General features: G+C 37.5%; 1 long non-coding RNA gene across 1 annotated transcript in view; it reads right to left on the bottom strand.

Annotated features, from left to right (window-relative positions):
* The window catches only part of LOC309806271, a 71,112-nt gene extending 45,444 nt beyond the window's left edge, over positions 1–25,668 (bottom strand). Inside the window, exons 1-2 of the long non-coding RNA XR_014294362.1 lie at positions 25,582–25,668; positions 8,532–8,650 (exon numbers count right to left, since the gene is read on the bottom strand). This is a non-coding gene — a long non-coding RNA (uncharacterized lncRNA). The remainder of the gene's footprint in view (positions 1–8,531; positions 8,651–25,581) is intronic.
* Between the last annotated feature and the right edge of the window lie 207 nt (positions 25,669–25,875).

Genomic DNA, 25,875 nt, shown 5'->3' with positions numbered 1-25,875 from the left:
GGAGCAATCTGAATATGAAATAAAATAACTACAATCTAAAAATCTGAAATTTTCTTCTTTTAGTGAGTATATAAACCCCTATCCATCTACCATATGCATTTTGCATAAGATTAGGAGCCAGTATTTCCCTTTTTGAAAAATACTCTTTATATCATAGAAATATAAAGATAACAAAGTCTTTTTTTTTTTTTTTTTTTTTTTTTTTTTTTTTTTTGCGGTACGCAGGCCTCTCACTGTCATGGCCCCTCCCGTTGCGGAGCACAGGCTCCGGACGTGCAGGCTCAGCTGCCATGGCTCACGGGCCCAGCCGCTCCGCGGCATGTGGCATCTTCCCGGACCGGGGCACGAACCCGTGTCCCCTGCATCGGCAGGCGGACTCTCAACCACTGCGCCACCAGGGAAGCCCACAAAGTCATTTTTATTCCCATTTGTTTCAACAGATATTTATAGAAAATGACTGCTTTCCAAACAATCACAAAAATGGTATGTCAATTCAAAATATTATGAACACTTTCATAATAGCAATATATAACATGAAATTATAAAATCATACCTGAGTCCCTCATTAATACTGAAATTTTGATATTATAATTAATTATTCTGTTGCCAAATCCCAGCTGTACACTCTACACTTTCTCCAAATTATTAAGTAAACCATTATAAGATTAACATTCGTTATACCTTGTCTTCTCTCATTAGTCCCACTTTTCAAGCAATGGTAATTTGAATAGAAATTTTTATTTTGGCTCCTTTCATAGGGGGGTTATAAACAAACAAAAAAGACTGGGATAGCTATAAAATGAAACATGCAACCCTTAAAAACTATGTTATTAAATCATCTTATAATGGCAAAGGAAAACAATATATATAATTTAAGTGAAATAATTTAAGTGATAAAATTTAAGTGAAATAAGCCATAAAATCCCATTTATAAACACACACACACAGTGCAAGTCTGTAAGAAAATATTTGAGAATATTAATAATGTAGGTTTTTTCCCTTGGATTGCAGGATTTTGGAGGACGTTTTCTTTTTAAAATAAATGTCTGTATTTTTAGTATTTTCTACAATTAGCTGATTTATTTTTATAATCAGGAACTAATTTCAAAAGAATATAAACATAAAAAACTAAATTATGGAGTTTAATTATGTATGTGCAATTCAGGCTGATTAAAGTTTGCATTCAGACAGCATTTTTCTCCAGAGAATGTTAGGATCTTTGTGAGTATGTATTCCCTAAGGAGGTAATGAGACAAAAGGCATTTTTTGTTCAGTAAAAGATTAGCAGCCTTGCAAAGCGGAAGAGTCCAGTGGTACAGGAAACAAAAGTAAAAGAGTTAAGATAAGGGGTTGCTGAGAAAAACAAGAGAGTCTGTAACAAGTAGTAAAAACATTTGCTTAGTGTTTTGGCTTATAACATTACTCAGAGAAAAGTAGAAGAAATTAATATTTCTGTAACATCTGCATTATGGCAGGAATTATGTTTCTGTCATTTAATTCTTAGTTGTGTCCCATCGGTCTGATTCTCATATAAATTAAATATAATTTACCTCACCCTGGTGTGTTACCCAGAAAAGCAGAATGACAAAAGAAAACCAGGATTTAAATCTAAGTTAGTTGGCCCCTAAAACTTCTGCTCTTTGCATTTTACCCCACTTTCTCCAGAGTATTTTGGTGAAATAACTAAACGGATAGTCTGTTTTCTAGGACGTTAGTGACTGTGGTATTTGACTGTAAGAAAAAGGGGAAATTGGTAACTTTACTTTCACATAGGAAAGTACAACCAGGGAGGGGTTTAATGTAGAGACAAACTTCTCAATGTTCTCAATTCTCCAGCTGAGAGGAAGCCAGTGATAAAATAAAACACAAAATGGCCATCAGAGTAAGACAGACCTTATGTGACATTGGGCAAATTTCCTAATTTTTCTGAGTCTCATATTTCTCAGCTGTAAAATGATTAAGTGATACCATCTTACAGAGTGGTTGTAAGGATATATGAGAAAAGCATCCAAAGAGTACCTAGAAGAGATCATAGAACAAAGTAGACACCCAATAAATGCTGGTTATGTTTTCCTTGCATCCTAGCCATTGGAGACAAATTACAGCAAGGTGCTCATTGCCCAAGACATTTATTAGTTGTTCCTGAGCTTCCATTAGCAGGTGGCAGCCTACCTATAAATTCCTAAGTGCATGTAATTATTTTTAAATACTACGTCTTGAGATGTTTCACTGTGGTTTTCCCATTACCATTTTCTAATTTTCTCCATGAACTTCAGTTTTCTGCTAACAAAATATACAGACTAAATTTAATAAAGTGATAATCAAGTTTGTATTTGGAGTATTTACAATCTCAATATTATACTGAAGGACCCTAAGAGATCTTTAAGTTCAAGAAGCAAACAGGATGAATCAGGCTCATATTCTTTTAGTTTTAGCTAGAACAGCTTTTTTTTTTTTTAACTGTGTATCTTTAAAAATTTTATTTATTTATTTATTTATTTAGGCTGTGCTGGGTCTTAGTTGCAGCATGTAGGATCTTCATTGTGATGTGTGAGCGTCTTAGTTTTACTACTACTACTACTACTACTACTACTACTACTGTTACTACTGTTACTACTACTAGTAGTACTACTACTACTACTACTGTTACTACTGTTACTACTACTAGTACTACTACTACTACTGTTACTACTACTACTACTACTACTACTACTGTTACTACTGTTACTACTACTACTACTACTACTACTACTACTACTACCGTTACTACTGTTACTACTACTACTAGTACTACTACTACTGCTGCTACTACTGTTACTACTACTACTAGTACTACTAGTACTACTGTTACTACTACTACTAGTAGTACTACTACTACTGCCGTCGTTGTTGTTATTTTCTTTCCAAATTGAATGCTCCGGACAGCACATCTCTCTGTCTCTTGCAAGCTCTGTCACTTTCTATTGCGGTAGCTTCTCACGTTTACTTTCCTTATGTGGTCCTGGATTTCATTCATACCCCTCTTTCAATGGTCTCGTCAGAAGCACTGGCATCACTAGAAGATCCATTAGAAATTCTTGGGACTCACCAGACCTGCTGAATAAGAGACTCTGTAGATGAGGCCCAGCAGTCTATGCTAAAATGTTTATCCAGGAATACTTGCTCCATTTTGAAAATTTGTGTTCTAGATGGTTACAGCTGAATCAATACTAGCACTCAGGTCCAACCCCCCAGCCTCAGCTCTTGTTCACTGCATGTTTGACATCTTTGCTTTCTTTGGGGGCACTTTCAGCAACCTTGCAATGTCTCAGGTTAGCCTATGCAGGGAGGGTTCATTTTTGCAACAGTCTCACAATGTGACACTCAAAGCACGTCCTTATGCATTTCTGACCTTCCCCTAATCCATTCCCTGTTTACCACACTGTTAAGACTTCCATGGAGGTGAGCAGGGTACTTTAGTGTTCTTTTTAAACGTTAACAATGTAATCTTCTTCTCTTAGGAAGTTGTGACTCACTTTATAGATGAAGAACTAAACACAAAACAAAAACAAAAGCAAAAAACATAACCCAAACAATCAAAACAAACAGAAACCTCCCCAAACCAAGTCCTTAAAGTAACAGAAAATTTAAGCAGTATGTAAACGCTTAAGATCGTTGAAGGACATCCGATATCACACAGGCATATTTGATGTTGGCAACTTTTTGGATTACAGAGCAGAGTTTTGTCTCTTCCACCTATTTATAACATCAGCGTAAGTACAAAGTGGGGCCTGAGCTTCTTCAATTTCTGACATAACTTGTGAAGGCGAAATAAATATGAATATGCCCATAAAACAATAGAAAATGAAAAGAGAGCTAACTTTCATTTTGATTTATATTGATAAATATTGCTTTGTTTCACTTGATTTTGTTTTTCTTCCACAATTTTTTATCAAGTCAGGGAAGCTGCTAACATTACTGCTTAAAAACCCTGTGTGCTCCTTCAAGATGTGGGAAACAGTAGTCAAACCATGGACTAGGCAGTCAAAAACTAAATTGTCTCACCTTGTCTACAGTTTGATGGTACTATTGTTTGTGCCAGCTACAATTTGTGAGTGCTTACTCCTCGCACACAATGAAATCCCTTTCAATGGACTTTCTCCTTTACCTAACCATGAATAATTATTCTAAGGTCAAACAGACCATATGCTTTCTGTGCCTCAATGCTTTTATCAGAAAATGAGGGGGATTTACAAGAGAAAAAAAAAAAAAGAAAAAAAAGAGAGAAAAAAAAGAAAATGAGGGGGAAATTTAGGAACATTTTACAATGATTTTTTATATAAATAACAAAAATTAAGTATAAAAAAGTGAATGCAAGGCAATTACTAAGACAGACAGAGAATCTCTTTGCAGAAGGAGGTTTATTCTTCCTCTCTCTCCTCACTAGCTTGCAGCAAAGCCAATCTTTTCCCTCCAGAGCTATGAAAAGATACCCAGGAATATTGTTTACATTACCTGTGGTGCATATTTTGCTTTATTCAAACCTCAGGAATAGAATCTATGAACTTCTTGGTGTGAGAAACAAAATAGTTTTGTATCACTGTTACTTTACATAGTGAGACCAACCATATGTATGTTCAGTATTCTCCTTGACAATTAACAAAGTAAAAGGTAGAACACTGAAAATTACTATTTTGGGGGTACATTATCTTATTATTCTTTGTATCATCAGCACTTGGCACAGTTCCTCGTACATTATAGACAATGAATGCATGTTGAAATCATGAGTGAATAATTACTAATATTCATTGGCTTGATTAATAATTTGGGTAGTTGGGAAAAAAAAGTCTCAAAATGGATGAAGGAACAAAGCAGGCTATGATTCATCTTCATAGATTAACTAGTAGGAGTTTAAAAGCTGAATAGCAACAGAAAATAACCCTATTAGGAATGACATCTGAGTCATAAACCTAGTAATAGAAGCTTTGAGTTTTAAAGCATGTGTTGCAATCATTAAATTTCAACAATTCTTTCACTATCATCCAACTTCACATGCTATGTTCAGTAGCAATATGTCAAGATGTGCCATGACCAGCCTATCATGGAGAGTGCAGAGATATAGTTTCTCTTCTACTTTAATCTAGCGTTTCGTTTTCTTTTACTACAGGTATGTGGTTGCACTTTTGCCTTACATCAACATTTAAAAGCACTTTAATAAACATGTTTGATAAATACTGATTGAATAGGCAACATTCTTTGTGTATGTTATAAATGGTTTATTTGGTTTCTGTTTCATAATCTAATTTACATAAAAAGTCTTTTCCAAGGATGGATACATTTTATTTTTGTAATTTTTTTTTGTTAGGTCCTGAATTTGGGGGGAAGATTTTTTTTTTCACTTTTAACACTTAAATTTCAGAACATCTTCAGATGCTTCTGAATAATATGAATTCTAGTGGATGCATTTTTTTTCACAATCCATTTAAGAATCACTCTGAGAAAAGCAACAGTGTTGAAGATTCAGTCTCTCTGTAGTTCTGTAAGTTAAAATGACTGAAAATGAAACTTTGTATGTGGTTAGTGTAGACTGAAGTTACACATGTTTCTCAACTTAAGTTCCTTATTTTAGGCAAATGTACTGTAGTTAATAGTTTCTCTATTAATTCAACAAGGGATTAGAAAAAAGGAGAATGGATGATTTAAAAAGTGTTTCCCAAGATTGATAAGTTAAATGACTAAATTCAATCACTCTATTAACAAAATGTTGTGTTTTTTTCTTGCCTTCATATTTGTTTCCATGTATCCTCCTCAAATCCTTTCCCTTTGTTCAAATTCATGCCTTAACTTTCTTTGAATCTGCTCTTTAGACCATCAACAGTTCCAAAAAAACCCTTAACTTGCTTAGAAGCACTTTTGTTAAAATACTACTCTATTTTGTATTTTCTTATATTCTGCTTAAAAAAAGAGGTATTGGGTTAAAAAAAAATCCAACAATAACCTTCAGCCCTTCCCCGTTTTCTACTCTTACATATAAACTCTTCAGTTAGGGTCTCATGAATTTCTACAACGGGATCCCATTCATCTCCTCAAGCACGTTGATTACTTCTATTTCTTACCACGAATCAAACCCCACTTTATTATTTTCCAATTATAACTTGTAGGTTTGTTCAATCTTTTTATTTATGTTATCTCCCTCTCAGCTTCCTATCCCCTACATCCACCTCTGTCAGGATTTATATTTAATAGGTATTTACTTAACAGATCCCTTCTAAGTGTCACCATGTCCCTGGCTCCAAGCTAGGAAGTGGAAAGATGGCAGTGAACAACTGAAGAATTGTCCCTGCACTTACAGAGCTTACAGTAAATAAAACCAAAATCACCAAATTAAATATAAAACTAAATGTTTATTAAAAAAATACACTTGGGGCCTCCCTGGTGGCGCAGTGGTTGAGAGTCCGCCTGCCGATGCAGGGGATACGGGTTCGTGCCCCGGTCTGGGAGGATCCCATATGCCGCGGAGCGGCTGGGCCCGTGAGCCATGGCCGCTGAGCCTGTGTGTCCGGAGCCTGTGCTCCGCAACGGGAGAGGCCACAACGGTGAGAGGCCCGCGTACAGCAAAAAAAAAAAAAAAAAAAAAAAAAAAAATACACTTGGAGGGAAAGATCCAGAGAGCCATAAGAGCAAATCAAAGAGACCCAATTTAAATTTGGGGGTCCCTCAGTTAGTAATACTGTGAGATCCAAAGTACAGGCAGGATTAGCTAAGTAAAGATTAGGTGGAAATCTGCTCAGTCAGAAGGAACAGAATTTTCATATGCGTTGAAGAACTTTCTGAAGAAGACCAGCGTGACCACTGAGTAACATGAGAGAGGGAATTGTACCTAGGTGGAACACCCTTCCCAGGTAGCAAAAGCAGACCTGCTCCTCCATTCCTTCTTCTAACCTGACTATTGAACATTTTTAATGTAATTATCCATCCTTGACTTATGGATTTTGTAAATGTCTTATCTCCCCTACTAGACTGCAAGCTCCTTGAAGGCAAAATTATTTCTTATTCCTATTTCTGTCCTCTGTATCATGCATAATGCCCCGTGGGCAGTGACTATGAGGCTGACTTCCTAAGTGCAGGACTGAGAAGGACCCACTGTTGCTTTAATTCTCTGCTGTCACCATCTTCCATTTCTCAATACTTTTTGTTTTTATTTTTATTTATTTATTGGGTGCTTTGGGTCTTCGTTGCTGCACGTGGGCTTTCTCTAGTTGAGGTGAGCAGGGGCTACTCTTCATTGCGGTGCACGGGCTTCTCACTGTGGTGGCTTCTCTTGTTGCGGAGCACAGGCTCTAGGCACTCAGGTAGTAGTTGTGGCATGTGGGCTCAGTAGTTGTGGCTTGGGGTCTCTAGAGTGCAGGCTCAGTAGTTGTGGCACAGGGGCTTAGTTGCTCTGCCGCATGTGGGATCTTCCCGGACCAGGGCTTGAACCCGTGTCCCCTGCATTGGCAGGCGGATTCTTAATCACTACGCCACCAGGGAAGCCCTCTCAATACATTTTGAAGAAAGGGCCCTGCATTTTCATTTTTCACTGAACCCCCAATATTATTTAGTCAGTCTTGAATGAATACAAAGGTTCTGGGTGGCTGAGTTGTTCAAGGGTTAAAGGAATCTAATTGGAGTATTCTGCAAGGTATTTTTTTCTTTTAGGGTCAACCTTATTCCAGGAACACCACATGACTCTTGGTTGTGTGATGGATGGCTAAGAAATGGGCAAGTCCTTAATCCTCCAGGGTGCTATTCCTTAAATAGTAAATTGAACTCCATATTGACTTGGCCACCGTGACTTATTTAGGTCTTCCTAGAACCCTCTCACTTGAAGCATATTCTCTCATGATCAGCACTTTTAGAATCTACACTAGGAGATGGGTAAGTCAAAGTCCCAGGCGTTGTTTATGAGGTCATTCATCTCTTTGCATTATGTGAATTTTTTTTCCCCTTCAGCTATCACAAGTACGAATGAGAGATACCAATGTGGAAAAATATTATGTCATTCAGGTCCCTGCTGATGAGTCTATGGAAGTTTTCAGAAAAAGCAGAAGCAGCAAAGACCTTCAGTTAGGAAGGATTAATCACATTATTTGTGCCTGGCAGTGACTGAGACTGGACATTTTAGAGCTGAAGGCTTGTTAAGTTTGGGGGCCTGAAGGAACTAATTGAGTTTTTAGTCTAGACAAGCACAGTGCTGGAAAGGATTTGTGAGAACCTGGGATAAATATTGAGTAACTGACTGAATTGCTCTTTCCAGTTGAGAAGCCCCTTGGAGAATACTGAAGGATTTTTAGCTCATCCTCCAGTTTACCAAGCTACAATCAACATTATTACTAAGCTTTGATATGACAGGCTACCTCTCACTATCTGTCTGGTCAATGATCCATGGATTATGGCCTCTTTCGTGAAGTTGACAACTTAAACTATCTTAGCTCATGAGGAGTTTTTATAGTTACTTCTAAGCAGTGAGTCAAAAAAGTGCCTGCAGAGTAAACAGAACTTAAACAACATACCTTTCAATTCATCGCCTGGTGACATGGTGTACAGATTCCAAGTCTATTTCTTGTAAGATTTTAAGGATCCCAGTGGGCAATCTCATGCACGTACTGAGCTTAAGCTTAGGTTGCTGTCTCTGTTTGTTAAACAAATAATGACAGTGAATATTTTCAATAATGATTGCCATACTTTATCATCTTTCAGAAGAACATATTGTAAAATTAGTGACTATAAATATTGTTTTGAGAGAAGGTGAAATTTAAACCTATGCCACCAAGCAGGACTGGGTAAATCCAGTATTAAGTCTACTTGGTGATTATTTGGAGACATGGAGTTATCCACTTGCTAAGAGAATGCATTCATTTTGTAATGGTGGAATAGAGTGAATCTATTTATATGAACAAAATATCATCCCTCTACATTTTTTTTTTTCTGAATCCCTCAGGAAGTGTTCCTCCTTGGTAGCCTACTTGTACATTGTACATCTTTCCTGTCACTTCTTAATCTTCCTCAACTTATTATTATTATTATTTTTTTGGTATGCGGGCCTCTCACTGCTGTGGCCTCTCCCGTTGTGGAGCACAGGCTCCGGACGCCCAGGCTCAGCGGCTGTGGCTCACCGGCCTAGCCACTCCGCGGCATGTGGGATCTTCCCGGACCAGGGCATGAACCCGTGTCCCCTGCATCGGCAGGCGGACTCTCAACCACTGCGCCACCAGGGAAGCCCTCAACTTATTGATTTTTATCATTTTATCTCTTTCTCTCTAGCTGAAAGCTTTTTTATTTTATTTTTAATTAATTTTTATTGGAGTATAGTTACTTTACTATGTTGTGTTAGTTTCTACTGTACAGTAAAATGAATTAGCCATACATATACATATATCCCCTCCCTTTTGGACTTTCTTCCCATTCAGTTCACCACAGTGTATTAAGTAGAGTCCCCTGTGCTATACAGTATGTTCTCATTAGCTATCTATTATATACATAGTATCAATAGTGTATATGTGTCAATCCCAATCTCCCAATTTCTCCCACTCTCCCCTCCTACCCCCTTGGTATCCATACGTTTGTTCTCTATGTCTGTGTCTCTATTTCTGCTTGGCAAATAGGATCATCTATACCATTTTTCTAGATTCCACATATATGTGTTAATATACAATATTTGTTTTGCTCTTTCTTACTTCACTCTGTATGACATTCTCTAGGTCCAACCACATCTCTACAAGTGACCCAATTTCATTCCTTTTTATGGCCAAGTAATATTCCATTGTATATATGTACCAGATCTTCTTTATCCATTCCTCTGTTGATGGACATTTAGGTTGCTTCCATGTCCTGGCTATTGTAAATAGTGCTGCAGTGAACATTGGGGTGCATGTGTCTTTTTGAATTATGGTTTTCTCTGGGTATATGCCCAGTAGTGGGATTGCTGGATCATATGGTAGTTCTATGTTTAGTTTATAAGGAACCTCTATACTGTTCTCCATAGTGGCTGCATCAATTTACGCTCCAACCAACAGTGCATGAGGCTTCCCTTTTCTCCACACCCTCTCTAGCATTTATTGTTTGTACATTTTTTGGTAATGGCCATTCTGACCAGTGTGAGGTGATACCTCATTGTAGTTTTGATTTGCATTACTCTAATAATTAGTGATGTTGAGCATCTTTTCATGTGTTTTTTGGCCATCTGCATGTCTTCTTTGGAGAAATGTCTATTTAGGTCTTCTGCCCAGTTTTGGATTGGGTTGTTTGTTTTTTTGATATTGAGCTGCATGAGCTGCTTGTATAAATTGGAGACTAATCCGTTATCAGTTGCTTCATTTGAAAATATTTTCCCCCATTCTGAGGGTTGTCTTTTTGTCTCCTTTATGGTTTCCTTTGCTGCACAAAAGCTTTTAAGTTTAATTAGGTCCCATTTGTTTATTTTTGTTTTTATTTTCATTACTCTAGGAGGTGGGTCAACAAAGATCCTGCTGCAATTTTTGTCAAAGTGTGTTCTGCCTATGTTTTCCTCTAAGCTTTATAGTGCCTTAAATTCAGGTCTTTAATCCATTTTGAGTTTATTATTGTGTATGATGTTACGGAGTGTTCCAATTTCATTCTTTTACATGTAGCTGTCCAGTTTTCCCAGACCACTTATTGAAAAGACCGTCTTTTCTCCATTGTGTATTCTTGCCTCCTTTGTCATATATTAGGTGACCATAAGTGCATGGGTTTATCTCTGGGCTTTCTATCCAGTTCCACTGATCTATGTTTCTGTTTTGTGCCAGTACCATATTGTCTTGATTACTGTAGCTTTGTAGTATAGTCTGAAGCCAGGGAGCCTGATTCCTCCAGTTCTGTTTTTCTTTCTCAAGATTGCTTTCGCTATTTGGGGTTTTTTGTGTTTCCATACAAATTGTAAAATATTTTGTTCTAGTTCTGTGAAAAATTCCATTGGTAATTTGATAGGCATTGCATTGACTCTGTAGATTGCTTTGGGTAATAGAGTCTTTTTCACAATATTGATTCTTCCAAACCAAGAACATGGTATATCTCTCCATCTGTTAGTGTTGTCTTTGATTTCTTTCATCAGTGTCTTATAGTTTTCTGTGTCCTGGTCTTTTGCCTCCTTAGGTAAGTTTATTCCTAGGTATTTTATTCTTTTTGTTGTAATGGTAAATGGGATTGTTTCCTTAATTTCTCTTTCTGGTCTTTCATTGTTAGTGTATAGGTATGCAAGAGATTTCTGTGTATTAATTTTGTATCCTGCAACTTTGTTAAATTCATTGATTAACTCTAGCAGTTTTTTGCTGGCATCTTTAGGACTTTCTATGTATAGTATTATGTCATCTGCAAACAGTGACAGTTTTACTTCTTTTACAATTTGGATTCCTTTTATTTCTTTTTCTTCTCTAATTGCCATGGCTAGGACTTCCAAGACTATGTTGAATAATGGTGGCAAGAGTGGACACCCTTGTCTTGTTCCTGATTTTAGAGGAAATGCTTTCAGTTTTTCACCATTCAGAATAATGTTTGCTGTGGGTTTGTCATATATGGCCATTATTATGTTAAGGTAGGTTCCCTCTGTGCCCATTTTCTGGAGAGTTTTTATTGTAAGTGGGTGTTGAATTTTGTCAAAAGCTTTTTCTGAATCTATTGAGATAATCATATGGTTTTTATTCTTCAATTTGTTAATATGGTGTATCACATTGATTGATTTGCATATATTGAAGAATCCTTGCATCCCCAGTATAAATCCCACTTGATCATGGTGTATGATCCGTTTAATGTGTTGTTGGATTAGGTTTGCTAGTATTTTGTTGAGGATTTTTGCGTCTATGTTCATCAGTGATATTGGTCTGTAATTTTACTTTTTTGTGATATCTTTGTCTGGTTTTGGTATCAGGGTGTTGGTGGCCTCGTTGATCAAGTTTGGGGGTGTTCCTCCCTCTGCAATTTTTTGGAAGAGTTTGAGAAGTATAGGTGTTAGCTCTTCTCTAAATGTGTGATAGAATTCATCTGTGAAGCCATCTGGTCCTGGGCTTTTGTTTGCTGGAAGATTTTTAATCACAGTTTCAATTTCATTGCTTGTGATTGGTCTGATCATATTTTCTATTTCCTCCTGGTTCAGTCTCAGAAGGTTGTGCTTTTCTAAGAATTTGTCCATTTCTTCCAGGTTGTCCATTTTATTGGCATATAGTTGCTTGAAGTAGTCTCTTATGATCCTTTGTATTTCTGTGGTGTCAGTTGTAACTTCTCTTTTTTCATTTCTTATTTTATTGAGTCCTCTCCCTTTCTTTCTTGATGAGTCTGGCTAAAGGTTTATCGATTTTGTTTATCTTCTCAGAGAACCAGCTTTTAGTTTTTTTGATCTTTGCTATTATTTTCTTTGTTTCTCTTTCATTTATTTCTGCTCTGATCTCTATGCTTTCTTTCCTTCTACTAACTTTGTGTTTTGTTTGTTGTTCTCTCTGTGTAAGGTTAGGTTGTTTATTTGAGATTTTTCTTGTTTCTTGAGGTAGGATTGTATTGCTATAAACTTCCTTCTTAGAACTGCTTTTGTTGCATTCCATAGATTTTGGGTTGTCGTGTTTTCGTTGTCATTTGTTTCTAGGTATTTTTTGATTTCCTCTTTGATTTCTTCAGTGATCTCTTGGTTATTTAGTAGCATATTCTTTAGCCTGCATGTGTTTGTATTTTTTACAATTTTTTTTCCTCTAATTGATTTCTAATCTCATAGCACTGTGGTCAGAAAAGATGCTTGATACAATTTCAATATTCTTAAATTTATCGAGGCTTGATTTGTGACCCAACATGTGATCTATCCTGGAGAATGTTCCGTGAGCACTTGAGAAGAAAGTGTATTCTGCCACTTTCAGGTAGAATATCCTATAAATATCCGTTAAGTCTATTTGGCTTATTGTGTCATTTAAAGCTTGTGTTTCCCTGTTTATTTTCTGTCTGGATGATCTGTCCATTTGTGTAAGTGGGGTGTTAAAAGTCCCACACTATTATTGTGTTACTGTTGATTTCCACTTTTATGGCTATTAGCATTTGCCTCATGTATTGAGGTGCTCCTATGTTGGGTGCATAAATATTTACAACTGTAATATCTTCTTGGATTGATCCCTTGATCATTATGTAGTGTCCTTCCTTGTCTCTTGTAATAGTCTTTATTTTAAGGTCTATCTTCTCTGTTATTATTATTCCTACTCCAGCTTTCTTTTGATTTCCATTTTCATGGAAATCTTTTTCCATCCTAGCTGAAAGCTCCTTGAGTGTAGGGACCAGTCTTTGAGTGTAGGGATAAGTTTGGTATCTTTATCCACAGTTCCTGGCAGGTAATAAATGCTTATTAAATGAACAGTGAAAGAATGTGTGGATTACTCTTCTTTTCAGTTATACCATGGGTATCTGTATCTCCTTAGTCCTGACACTTAGATAACAATAAAGCTGATGAAAGACAGTCTGAAGCAATAGGAAATTTACACGAGGCCCAGAAGCTGTAAGGTCATATGAAAATGTACCCATGTGTAATGGTAGAGGAAGCTCTGGAAAGCAGAGTGCTTTCTATCCTGGAGGCAAGACTGTCTAGCTCAAGTGGCAGAGGGAGGCAGCATTCAGAAGAGAGCAAGCAGCACAAGGCCTGCTTTGATGCCTCTGCTCACAGTAAACCACATCCTCACCTTTGGGGTGAGTTACTCTCTGAAGTGCTTGGCTGGTGTTCTAACATCTGAAAGGAGGCACTCATTTTTAACTTCTGCCCCCAAAATATAGGCTCTAGTGGGAGGATGGGGAAGCATAATTAGAGCCCCGATCAAACATTTTTTTGTCAGATGATAGAAACATCTGATTTAATGAAAGGGATTAGGAAGGGTTAATTTCTACACTTACATTTCAAATTTGTTAAATTCTGTGGGGCAGAGTGCCAACACATTCATTTACAGAGAGATAAATATTTCACAGGTGTATATAAAAGCCATCTTGTAGAGAATGTTTTTTGTAAACAATAGCAATCTAGGTTGAGCTCTGCTTCTCTCCTTCTACAGAACCAGTATCAGCTCTTAAAAAAAGAGTATATGTACACATATATTAAAAAATCTACTTATAAAGCAGTCAAATTAATTGTAGTAGAAAACTTCAATCTGTGAACCTGATTAAGTATATTGTCTAGATGCCAATTGGAGACATTTCATAGGGCAGGATAAAAGAACGTTAACAAAATTGTAATAATTTATATAGCTCTCTTTTGCCCTAATTTAGTTGTGGGAGGCTATTTTTTTCAAGTAAGTTTTTCCTTTTAATTTTGGTTCCACTAGTTTTCTCTGAACATAATTTCCAATCATAATATAAAATGCACTATTATTTATTTATTGACAATTTTAAAAGTAATATCTATTTTATTTTAATTTTCCTCAGATTATTTTAAATTTACATTTTCTTCTTTTTAACTGTTCTTTTCTTTTTTAAATTGTGTACTAGAAAATTTTATTTTCAAGGGACTTGTGGTAAACACTGCTGTCCCTCTCCTCCATCCTTCCATGCTCACACAGAAGCATGACTTTTTTTTTTTTTGCGATATCAGGAGACCATTCTCTCTACCATAGGAAGGTAAATATTGGTTAGTTTAAGACAACTATTCATCTTTCCAGTGGAAAGACGGTCCCATGATGCAATTCAAGCCAAGGGAAGGTCTGTTGGAAGCAACTAGGAAAATTGTTATTTTCATTAATAAGAGACCCAAAGAAAATATATGGACTTTTGTAATCTTTCTGGGTGACGATGCAATATTTACAGCTACTATAGCCAACTTGCAGTTATGTGGAAGAGATAAGCCTGAAGGTGAAGCTAAGGAATTAGAAAGAAAAGATGGACAGATCCTGGGTCAATGATAAAATCTTTGTGCATTAATAAGTTGTCTTATGTTTTAAGCCACTTTAAATAGCATGCTCTGTTACTTATTGAAAACATGCTAACAGATATGTCACGGTTTTTGGAGACTCATGGCTTCTCCTGGAAGTGGGGCTATGATTTCACACCAGAAGATGCCATTTAATTCAATAATTTTTTACTGAATGTGCAGATTCAGCCAATTAAGGTCTATAATTTGATACTTAGGATATTAGATGAAGACCAAGTTAGGCTTAGGCTAAAGCTCCATAATTCCAAATATCTACATTTTTGAAAATATTTTAACATTTAAGATTACATTGTCACAGAGTTAAGCTGCTATGGCCTTACCTTTAGAACATCATTTACATTTTGAAAACTTCCTTTCTCTCTCTCTGTTTGTTTTTGCCCAATAGATTATTATAAAGTGAATCTGAAACATTTTGATCCATTATCATATTGAGACAACAAAATCATCATGATGTGATGGCTGAAAAATGTACCAACAACACTATAGATTTTTAGGGGACTTACACAGTTCTGACCATTTTATTAGGCCCTGAATATACAGAAAATGCAGTTGGTAGTCATATATCAATGATCTTCTGAGAATATTGCCATGAGAATCAAAAAAAGAACTCTTGGCTAGAGCATTTTGGGGAAAAAATCCTCAGAATATCAAAATTAAAAGGAATATTCTAAAGTACTTTGTCAATTTCTTTATTAATGCTTAGTTTCTCTCTTCAACAACACTGCAAGTAATTCCAGCCCAATAAGTATCCTATTTAGTTTCACAATTTATTAGTATATAAGTAGCATTTTTTGTGGCTCCTTGGTGACTATGACTTAAATTAATAAACAGAAATCCATTTCATATGTTTGAATTTTCAAACCATGTTTCATTGAAATCTGCTAGTATTTTCTAGTATTTCTCATAGTGAATTTCTATGAACAGTATATTAAGCAGAATTCCAAATTGAAGTAGCTTAAAAGGCAGTTGGATGGTGTTGTCTATACTGCAGGCTGATTCTACCATGCAGGGTATGGCTGCCAGCAGCTCTGGGTTCACATCCTTAGACCTTGCTATGCCACAATTCTTGCAGAGGCTAAAAATGAAGGTTGTGTGTCCTGCTGTTTTCCCTGGGTGAATAGCAACTCCACCAGCACCATGTACTGGGAGGAGGGAGAAATGCCCCAATAGCATAGGTCTCATGACCAGAAAAGAATTGGCAGAGATTCTAAATAAGACAACACATGTCCTCTACACAGGGGATATTTACCACAGTATGCCGAGTTTCCCAAACAAATTTGCCCGGGAACCATTTCCACTCAGAACATCTGTTACCATTTCTGGAAAGCAAATTTTTGACTTAACACTTTGTAAAATTATCCTTTAGAGTATGCAAAACATTTCAATACAGATTAACTCCCTGGACCTTTGTAACAATCCTACTGGATACGTCAGCCAGGTATAACCAATTTACCTTAGGACACCCAGATTCTGAGAGCTTTAGAGACTTGTGAAAAGTCACGTAGACTACTGGAATAAAAATTCAGTCCCAGTAAGTTGTCAAATATTGTGAGACGGCCTTTGGACTGTGGCAGCTGGTTTTGTAAGTTTTCTCTAAACCTGTAAGTACCTTGTGTAAGACACCACACACAGCACTATCAAGGCCATAGCTTGGTCACTATGGCATTTTATAATTCATTAGTACAATTATACAAGGCAGGCTTTGGTATCAACCACTTTCAACCACTTATGTGAGAATCCTGGCTGTTCTTTTGGCTAGAGTTTTGCCCTTAGGCAAGTTATTTTCACATTCAAAAATCACGTCTATGAAAAAAGCTGACCCTATGAGGTTGTTGTTGTTGTGATTAATAAAGATAATGAGTGCAAAGTACTTAACAGAGTGACTAGAACATACTAATCACTCACTAAGTCTCAGTTATGATTTCAGAGAAAATTTTCACAACTGAGTAATGGTATAGTGAAAAATTCCAGGAAGTTTCTTATTTGTTGTATATTTCTCTTTTAAAGCATGCATAGAAATTGAACATCTTGTCTGCAAATACACTTTTTCCCCCGATCTGTATCTTCTAATATATTTCGGGGGGAAAAAAAAGGGGAGAGAGACACACACACACACACAAATGGAAATCAATTAACCCTAACTTGAAACAGATGTTACTAAGATGTGCTGTATGTACTTTCACCCATGAACAGCTAACACATCAATTATGGGAAGGGAGAAGCATCCAAAGCCATATGTTTTGAATGTCTTTGGAATTTATACACTTTCTTAACTATGACCAGTTGAGTTACTGTATTTTTTTGATAACTGAAATAACTTCTCCTTAATTGCACATCATTGTAAATTCAAAGATAGCTCTTGGCCTTTTAATAGGCACAGAGGTGCTTCTGCTCATTGTGAAGCAGATATGAAGATAGAACCAGATCAGATGCAGAGCATACGGATAACATTTTTTTTTCTAAATTATTCTGTCAGAGCAAGGATTCAAACATATTTCCTTTTGCCAGTCTTACTTTATACCTTGGTGTAGTTAACAAATCTCAAAGGAGCTCACAACCATTCCACACAGGGCCTTATTCCAAGTCAGAATATAGTCAAATACAGTGTATTATGATTTAGAGTCCATTGCTGAAAATAGGATATTGTGGCTTAAAGAAATATTTAGACATTACTTAAGCTAACTATTATGGGATTGAAATGAAGGTCTAAATGTTATGACTGGAGCTGCACTCATGTTTCCAAAGCTTTTTAACCAAGCCGGTAGCTTGAAGAACAAACTCCACTCTGGAGTAGAAAATGGACACACACACACACAGAGTCAGGCCCAAATAATAACATAGTTTATATGAGTATAATTTCTAATCTTCTTCCTTTCAAAACCTAATTGGTATTGCTTAGCTCACTGAATATGGATAATTTGTATCTAAATATTCAAGAAGTCTGCCTCTGAGAATTTGTATCAAGAACCTGCACGTCGGATTGTCTTGAGTGTATACACAATAATATGCTGCCCCAAATTCTGACACAGCTTCACTGTTGGGCTATAGTAGTAGAAAATTTCTCTAAAGCAACTCTACTCCTAAATATGTCCACTCTTGAGTCTGGGCCTATTCAAAGAAATCCAAAGCTTCTAATCTCTACAAAATGAGCACGTTTGGCAGGGGATGGGCACAGCCTGTGTCTCTGAGGAATGGAGGGCGGTGGGAGGGGGTGGGAGAGAGTGTGGGATGGCTTGGGACTTTAGCTTGAAGTTGCCCACTTCAAGTTTGAAATTACTTGGAAGTGCTGCTTCAGCATAAATTCATGTGAATTTAATAATGATTTTTATTCAAGTCTTTAAGTATAATTGATTCTTTGGGAAAATGTTAGTTGGTGATTTCTCACCCTTGCTGGCTCACTCTCACACATGAAAAAACTCATACCCCAGTTGAGAAGCATGGAAAAAAGTGTGCACAAAGTTTGCTTCATGGAGTCTTTCACGACTGAAGTAAAATCACATGTAGGACTCAACTTTTATGCAACTTGCCTGCAAATATTCTTAGGTAGTGAGCAGAGGATCGTGTTACCACACTGCTCTAGCAACCAAAATCTTCAGGGAGGACTCTTGGTTATGTCTGAAAGAAAAAGCAGAAAGGAGAGGAAGGGAGCGGAGCCACTGCTACCTAGTGTACATGTCATGCCCTCACTCGTTATAAGGACTTGGGGGGACAAAATTGACTGAATCTTTAATAGGAAGGATAAATAGGATATATGATATAATTAGACCTATATGAGTACCTCTCTTTTCTTTCCTCCAACACAGGGATTGGATTGTGCTATGTGTCTTATAAAGGTTTATATAGCCCACTACTTAAAGATATCAATAGGGTAAGGGAAGAGGAGGCTGTCAGGACAAAAAGAAGAAGAACTTGGCCTTGTGGGCCTCAGGCTAAATGTTTAACTGTGAAGATTTCCCCATTGCTTGGTTCAGCTCATCAAGCAGCTAATGAGGATTTGGAGGCAGATTTCGTTATTCCTAAAAAACAGCCCAAACTAGACTTACTGCAGTATGTGTCCTGTTTTATTTCTTTATCTAGGCTGTTGAAATGGAGGAGCAAGTGATTGGATGGGATTTTGAGTCTAATACATATGAGAGAGAATCCTAATGTAATAGGATTCAAAAATTGAATTCTTGCTATAACTCATATGGGCAAAGATAACCCTCATCCACCAGAGACTGGGAAAAGAAATTACTAAATACCCAATCCAATTTAAAACTTAACCCAATTAGATAATGTATATAATTCCTTTAGGTAAATCAATACTCAGTTTTTCTGGAAAAAAGAAAAGCTCAGTTTGAGTCACCTCTTCTCCTTTGCTTTTATTCCAAAGTGGTGACTAAGTTTCTGGGGTGAGGGGTGAGAGAGGGAAGCATTGCTATCTTTGGACACAGCTACCTCTGCTCCCACCCCACCTCATGTCCTCCACCCCTGTGTCTGGGGCAATGTTCTCTTTCTACCTTGTTGCTGCTTATCCACTTAGCAATTTGTACCAATCTGCAGCTGGGGTGGGGTGTTCTTTCTGAGAGCTTGGAAAAAAAGTCCAGTGGGTGGGATAAAGAAATGGGGGCCCAGCCTCACCTCAGTCCCTGATGGTACTATCGACCCCTTTGCTGTCAAGTTGTGATGCTCACTTGGGCTCCATCTGGTGGTCTGTTCTGTAGCTCTTTCTTTAAAGCCATCTGTCTCTGTCCAAGCTATTCCAACTGCCAAACTCCATACCAGATTCTCAATCATGTCCAAGTCCTTTTTATGCCACATAGAAACCAAAGGTGATGAGAATAGCTTAATCTCAGGGTCCCCTTCTGCCTGGCAAGATCATGGGTTGGTATGGATGATCAAAGCTCAAGACTTGTCTGACAGTCTTGCTCTCTAGTCAATCAATATCTCTTCTCTCTCCTCTTCTGTTATCTTCCCACCTCCCCTTCTTTTGCCATCAGCTGGGAGCTTTCCCCTCTGTCTCATCCTCTTTTGTGTCTCTGATCTCCTCTCAAATCTTAATAGACAGGGGTATTTTCTCTACACTGAATGGAAACTCTGATCCTTCAGGCTTGGTTATTGAAATGCAAAAGTGTGAAGAAAACAGATGAAAAAAGTTTAGGAGATCATTTTTCAAGACAATGTCCTGGCTTACAAGGCACTTTTCTTACTGCATTATCTAATTTGCATATCAGAAGCAGAATATCTCATTCTTCCTTTTATTCTCAATGTAATAAATGGTTTCCTTTTGTAATAAATTCTAATCTTCCTTCAGCAGATGGATACTTTAAGTCTATTAGTGCCAAGATTATTAGTTCATGTATTTAGAAAGGTAAAAATGGAAAATATATTAATGTTTCCAAGAGGTCAGATGCTATATCCAGACTTTCCTCTTCCAGCTTTGACCCAGAGAAAGGCAGTATGCTTGGTAAATGATGGTAATACCAAAGGCAGTGTATTCTTGCCCTACTCCCCTTCTTTGTAGCTGTGTACCAAGGAGGAGATTGCTGTGTGAGATATCCACACCACCATGGGGCAGCCTGGTTCATTTAGGAGGACAGAGTGACATGGTCAGACACAGAATTTCTAGGGTCACTTCAGAGCCTCTTTGATGTCCCATGTAGTGTGGACGGTGAGTTGAGAGCACAGGTGATTGGTGGGTTGCCAAGTAGGAGGTTATGTTTAAGATGGAGAGATGGCATACTGTTCTATATCCATCAGGAACTGAGAGGAAACTGAATCAAGAAGGAAGAGAGATAGCATGCCTCACTGTAGCCAAAAAATGCACCATGAGTTCAACAGCTACAAGCTTTGGCCCTGGGAGCCAGCAAGACATCTAGATAGCAGAACATCAGGGACTGGGCATGAATGTTAGCATGGGACATGACCTATGAATGTCAGCAGAGGCCCACCATGAAACCAGTCATATTAGACAAAGTTTTAAGAGAGATTTGTTGTTTACTTATGATATCACACTCGCTTTTTTTCTTATTTTACTTTCAAAATTATCCTAGAATGTAATTGATCATAGGATCTAGTCAGGACCTAGGTAACTTGCTTTCTGGTAATTTAATAGTGGGATAAAGCCTGAAAAATATAAAGGGTACAAACTTGCAATTAGTAGATGAATAAGTCCTGGAGATCTAATGCACAGCATAGTGATAATAGTCAACCATACTGTATTATAAATTTCAAAGTGGCTAAGAGACTAGATCTTAATTGTTCTCACTACAAAAAAGGAAATGATGATTATGCGATGTGAAAGATGTGTTAAATAATGCTATGATGCTAATCATATTACAATATATAAATGTATCAAATCCACACATTGTACATCTTAAACTTACACAGTGTTACATGTCAATTATATCTCAATTAAAAAAAAGAACTGGAGAATTAAAAATAATTATCCCAGAATGCATGATAAATTGTATGGAAAATCTCTTCTTGTCCCATTTCCTTTAGGTAGGAAGGAAGAGTCTCTGATTTTCAGAGATTCAGGATAAAGTCTGTGATTCCTTTCTCTAAGAGGGCTACCTGTCTCACTCCTCTGTCTCAGTGTCTGTCTAGGTTAGGACAATTATGGGAGACAGGATAAGATGTTGTCTTGGGATAAGGTCCTCCTATGTATAGAGTGGTTAAGAGCCTCAAAAATGAAAAGGATACAACTAAAGAGATCCTCTCTGCCTTTCACTTGCCCCAGTGAGATAGATCAGGGATGAAGTGGTACTTGAGGTGCTTTTGAAACCCAAGGGTAGTGATGTCTGTCTATGTACGGTGATAGTATGAAATATCACCACTACACATGTATGTGTGTTGGAGGACATATAGCCAGGGCAAAGTGTCTCTGATTGAATTTCCCCCAAATAGACCCTGAGTGCATGTAGTTTATTTGGGAGGTGATCTCAAGAAACCAATATGGAAGTGGCAACTGGTGAATTAGGATAAAAAAGGAAGCCAATAATAATAGTTTATTATTGAGCAGGCTACCTCTGTGAGTATAGTGGCTCAATCTAGCTAGGGACCTCTGGTAGGCTGTGTGTCATCTCAGGGAACTAGGGTATTTGTCTACTACCTTCTGACAGTCATTTGTTGGGGACTGCTCCCAGGAGGCATAAACTGCCCAGAAATCCTGACGTATCGACAAATGAGCAGAAAAATCTTCCATGGCTTGAAACCCTCAAGCAAAGAGTCTTGGGCCCTTGAAGGTGGAAGCCAATCGTTCTGAACAAATGAGATTACCAAAGAGATGTAGATAGGGCATTGATGGTGTCTGGGGCATAGGCATAGGGAAATCAACTGCACGTGAAATGTGATTTCAGGAGGGTCAGGAAGATCAATCAACACTTAATGATAGCCCCTGTGAAAACTGTTTATCTTTCACTAATGTTGAAAACAATACTTGATTATGATCTTTTAGCTGCGAGTTGATTGATAAATGAATGTATTAATTCAATACAATTGAAAATTTCAGGTCTTTTGCATCTGACATGACTGGATCTAGTGTTTCTGATTACACTATCATGATTCTTTTTCTCTTTTTGGACTGTTTTCTGTGTTTTGGCTTCGTACTTAGGTAGGTCATCTCCATTGGTGGTAAAATTGACTACCAATTAGATTCAACCAGTTTAGTAAGCCCAGAATAAATAAAGCACTTGTTTTCCAAAAATTCCAGAATAAGTCTAAGGAAGTTCTCACTGAACTAAATCATGTCACTTGTAAATCCCTCAGCCAGTTATTGCTGTCAGAGAAATAGAATTTGATGATTGGCTGGACTGAGTTCACATATCCATCCCTAGAACTATGGGAAGTGGGAAAACCTTGCCTGAATTACATAGCCCAAGGTATGGGCAGAGAAGTTCCTTAGAAGAAAATCAGGCTTCTGTTATTAGAAAAAGGGAGAAACGATAGCAGACATTAAACACATACACATAAACACCCCACAGGAATATACCCACATACATTGCTATTTTACCCTTTAGGTTTGATCCCTGAAAAAAATTTTTTTCTAATAAAAAAGATTTAATAATTTAACGTGTTTCGAGACAGGTGACAACTTTCTGGCTTTGCAATAGTTGTTTGTATGATACTGAGCAATTTGCTAAATAGAACGTTAAAATGGGATGTTTCCCCTCTTGGCAGTTTCAGCTGAGACCTCAAAGCTGAAAATGTCAGGTACCAAGGACCCTGATGTTCTAATGGGAGGTTCTAGGCCATCTGAATAGGATTTACAAATGAGGGGTTCTCAAATTTCTTCCTTGATCTTTAGCTCAGCAAAACTATGTGGACCCTATGAGAATTCATCAAGGAGAATTTCTTCAGAGACATTATGATCCTGGTTTTCTCCTCTTCCTCACAAGGGAGAGCAGGTGGTACTTTTCACACAAATCTGGTGAGGCAGGCTCCTAGGGAATCCTTGCAGAGCCTAGAATTGTGGCATAGCTCCTTGGGTTGGGTTTCCTGACTTATGCCTGGAAAGGTAACTGAGACTAGAGCTGCCTCAGATGACAGAGTGAGGACAGACTTAGAGGGAAAGAAACACCCCTGGTTGCTCCCTCAGCGTGGTAGGACGGTTAGGCATGTATGTTCTGAAGTGCTTCTGCTTTAGATCAAATCTCACCTCTACCACTTACTGAGTGTTCATTGTGTGTGACTAATTTTTCTGTGGTTCTGTGGAAATAATTCAAATAAGTTGTGTGATAATAAAATAAATTGGAGTTCCTTAAGTGCTTGGAACAGGATTATTGTTTCTTTCTCACAAGCTAGGTAGATATTTCTGAGGACACAGAGAAAGTTGGATTTGAGTTATCTGAAAAGGGAGCAGGAATAAGAAGGTCATTAGAGGGGCAAGGGACACAGCAGGGAGAGTCTCTATGGGACATCTGGAAGCAGGGACTGAGGAAGGTGTCATACACAGTCAACTAGAGGAGACATCATGCCACATGGAGTCTGCAGCGGGATCTCTTGATAATGGCAGGTGTCTTTGAAGAATCCTCAAAGACACCCTAAAAATGACTAACTTTTGAAGATCTGCCCACATGCATGGACAGCTAAGAGAGAACTACATGATACCACTTCCCCTTCTTTTTTTTTTTTCTATCTGTACCCCCTCCCCCAGATAAAAGGAACAGTTTTGTGATGGGAGAGGAATGCAAAAACCAGGAAGAATAATCAAATAGACCTGAGCAAAGGTGATCCCTTCCCAAAACTTTAGTGATGAATTAGACAAAAGAGTGAAGCTTTGGAATTGATATGAACTGCATTATGCCTCCCATCCCCAGCAGGCCCACAAATTCACCTGTTGAAGCAGTAACCCCCAAAGTGACAATGGGGCTTATTTGAAGACAGGGCTTCTAGGAGGTATTAAGGTTAAATGAAGTCATAGAGAGGCGTTTAATTCATTTGGATTGGGGATCTTACAAGAAGAGGAAGAGACAGAGCGGGCTCTCTCTTTTTTTCTCTCTGCCAGGTGTAGACACATCAAGAAGGTGCCGATCTGCAAGCCAGGAAGAGTATCCTACCCAGGAACCAAATTGACTGGCACCCTGATCCTAGATGTCTCAGCCTCCAGAACTGTGAGAAACAAACATTAAGCTTTTTAATGGCTGAAAAATTATACTATTCACTCACACTAATCATTAATATCTAATAGGAGCTGGAAAAGCAATACTTTCAACCTAAGATTTTATCCCAGAACAGGGAAGAAGTATTTGATACAACAGAGTTAAGAGGGCAGTGGTGAGAAGGAATGACATACTTTTCATGAATCTAGATATTCAATAATTTGGTTGCATACAACTTCTTTGGACTATGTCTTGTTTCTCTAGAATTATAAAGGAGTTGGATTTGATGGGATTCAAATCCCCATTGCAGCTCAGTTATTTTATTCAATGATTCATTTCCATTTATGTGAAAGAGCTTCAGATATTTTCATGAAAGCGGTTTCTGAAAAGTAAATATGTTAGAACACTTCAAAAGTAAGATGGAGAGAAAAGGAGCACCAAAGAGGACCTTTTAGAGAACTAGAAGTCTTAGGGTTTTTAACCACAAACCACACTTTTCTTAGGTCCAAAACTCCAAGTCACCAGTATTGGCCACTTCATTTAAGAAAGCACCTCACTAGACTAAAAATCATTTAGTGAAATTCCAGTGGTTCCTGACTAACAAGGAGCCGCCAGTGTTCTCAAATTTTTTTCTTAATAGACTAAAACTAATTTTAGTGAATGTAAATTAAATTATAAACACCACACACACAGACAAATACACACATACATAATGTCTTGACCATAATGAATTTAGAACTCTAGAACTTCTGGCTAATAAAACAAAACCCCTGATTTCAAGTAGAATATAGCTAACCATCCAAGTTTTAGAAAGTTGCTGTGGCATTCTGAAAGATGTGCAGAGCATTTCATATTCACTCTCGGGCAACTCATCCTACTAGTTTTTCTTTAAAGAAAATTATTTCTTTTCTACACCACATATGTCCCTATGCTTGAGGAAATTGTAATTCCAGTTTTAAAGGTCTGCCATGCACTGATCTGAGATTTAAAGACATTCTCTTCCAACATGTTAAAGTCTTATGTTTCTGAGGGGAGAAACCAATGAAAATGTACATTGTAAATTCTCAGTTAAAAAGCACCTACCTGCATGAGGGTATTTTCACATTTAAATGTTGCCAGCGATATGTAATTTTCAGGCTGCATGTATAAAAATTCTCCCTTGTAGACCTGCCCAAACCGAGAGCCAGGGTTATTAAAAAGTCTTTGTACCCTTTTCACATAAATCTAGTGTTCCTTATACAAACATTTTTCTCATGTCAGAGTGATTCATAAAGCCTGTAATCCCATGGGTGTAATAGGACACCTCTCAATTATGCATCCCAGGGATGACTAATTTCACAAGCTGAGGGAAAAAGATAAATGCATTAAAGTGTTCTT

The sequence above is a fragment of the Mesoplodon mirus genome (genome assembly GCF_964341445.2).
Source record: "Mesoplodon mirus genome assembly, chromosome: 6".
In the NCBI taxonomy this organism is placed as follows: Eukaryota; Metazoa; Chordata; class Mammalia; order Artiodactyla; family Ziphiidae; genus Mesoplodon; species Mesoplodon mirus.
This window is presented reverse-complemented; position numbering and strand designations above follow the sequence as displayed.